We start from the raw sequence: 1,847 nt of genomic DNA on the forward strand, positions 1-1,847 counted from the left end.
CTAGCAGCACACAGCAGGGGGGATCTTTTGATGTAAAAATACATGAAAGCTGCTTATATTTTGATCTGGTTAGAAATGGGATGTTTTTATTTATCTTGGCATTTCTAGTGACTGAGTAGCCTAGTGTGACATTCTTCACAAGATTCAATTATATGAAATAATCTTTAGCCATTATATGCATTAATACAATAAAGCTTGGGACTTGACTTCTATAAAAAGTGTTGTGTCATCAGCTCAAAATGCTCTAATACACTATATTGACATTATTTCAATGGTTTGCTATATATAAGCAAAAAATTATCTTATCTTTGGATGTCTGATATAAGTTTTAAAAGTTCACCCAAAAATCACAATTTTGTCATCGTTTACTCACTTTACTTGTTCCAAACATGTATAATTTCATTTTGTCTTTACAGTGCTCAATACATGAGACAGTCTGCCATTCTACCATTCTGCAATATTTAAATCTTTTTGGATGAACTGTCCTGTTAATGTAATATAATCTTAAAATAGTATAATATAACTCCTGCTTGTGTTTATTGTCTTTTGTTTCTCTGACACATGGTTTTGCAAGGAGACAGTGCCAATTGGTTTCGTTCAAAAGCCATAAAGAGCCATATAGACAAAATTTCCCAGATGTCTTTATCAAAGGCTAAGGCCAGTTTGTTCATTTAGTGCAGATGTGGCTCACTATCATCACCTAGGGGCCACATCTGATGTATACACTATTTCTTAACAGCACGATTGTACCTGTAGATGGCACTAACCACAAACCTATGACATACTGATACTGGAAGACTAGTAGATGAAAAATACAGAGAAATACACTGCAAACATGTGATGTGTGATGACACATATTGTAATTGATGATGTCAGCCTTTTCTCAATTAAGGCATCAATAATACATTTAATATAGTAGATGTCTGTTATATAATTAAGCTTTATATTAAAAAGTTACTGTAATACAAGCACACTGCAATCAAATATCATGTGTCATGAATGCACGTAGCCGATGCATGTCATATCATCACATGGCATTATATAGCTGTTGGTAAATTGAGACAGGCTTCTGTAGAAGAACATATGGTTAGTGATTCAATTGTTTCAGCCTTTCATCATACTGGTAAATGTGCAATTATTCATTCATTCAATAGAAGTCTACTTGATATCATTGTATTATGATATTATAGACAGTTATTTGTGGCTTCAATGTATTAAAGCATTGCAAAAATGAGAAAATTGTCTTGACTTATGTGATGCTGCAAATGAACAAAATACAATTTACAAGTCATATAACACATTTCAAATCTATTATTAAATTACCATCGCAATCATTGCATTTTTAGGTTTTATGTTTAAATGATGCACTTTTTTAATGAAGACCACACCCTCTCTATCTTCTTCAACTGTATTAACACAAAGAGAGAACATTGTTAAAAGATGAGTAATTGCTGTGTTCATTATGGCCCCACAGCTTGCCACAGCATTGTTAATGGAAGCCTGTAATCCGTCATGAAAGTGCATGCCAAAATATAGGGGAGACTGGGGCTAGTTGTCACACTTTTTACTCCAATGAATATTTCTCAGGGTAGGTCTATTTATGAAATTCAATTTCAATGCAATTAGGTCTTTGATACAAAAAATGTTATTGCCCAGGAAAAAGGATGCGGTTCATTAAACACACATTGACTTTTGTGACCCCAATAGCCGGGCATGTTGTACCCCTAAACTACCTATAATAGGCTAAACAATGGTAAAACAATAATGAAATACAAAACAATTAATAATATGGTAGCATACATTGTTTTGGCCAACAAATGCTGTAATTAATAAATTGTATAGGCCTA

The 1,847-nt window shown here is 33.1% G+C and overlaps 1 protein-coding gene across 2 annotated transcripts in view; it reads left to right on the forward strand.

Annotated features, from left to right (window-relative positions):
* The window catches only part of dhrs7cb (dehydrogenase/reductase (SDR family) member 7Cb), a 10,280-nt gene extending 9,066 nt beyond the window's left edge, over nucleotides 1-1,214 (forward strand). For both annotated transcript variants that reach the window (XM_051666632.1, XM_051666634.1), the window contains exon 7: nucleotides 1-1,214. This exon is cut by the window's left edge and continues 304 nt beyond it. The gene's annotated coding sequence lies outside the window, so the exon portion shown is untranslated.
* The last annotated feature ends 633 nt before the right edge of the window (nucleotides 1,215-1,847 follow it).

Source organism: Myxocyprinus asiaticus, chromosome 32 (assembly GCF_019703515.2).
Source record: "Myxocyprinus asiaticus isolate MX2 ecotype Aquarium Trade chromosome 32, UBuf_Myxa_2, whole genome shotgun sequence".
In the NCBI taxonomy this organism is placed as follows: Eukaryota; Metazoa; Chordata; class Actinopteri; order Cypriniformes; family Catostomidae; genus Myxocyprinus; species Myxocyprinus asiaticus.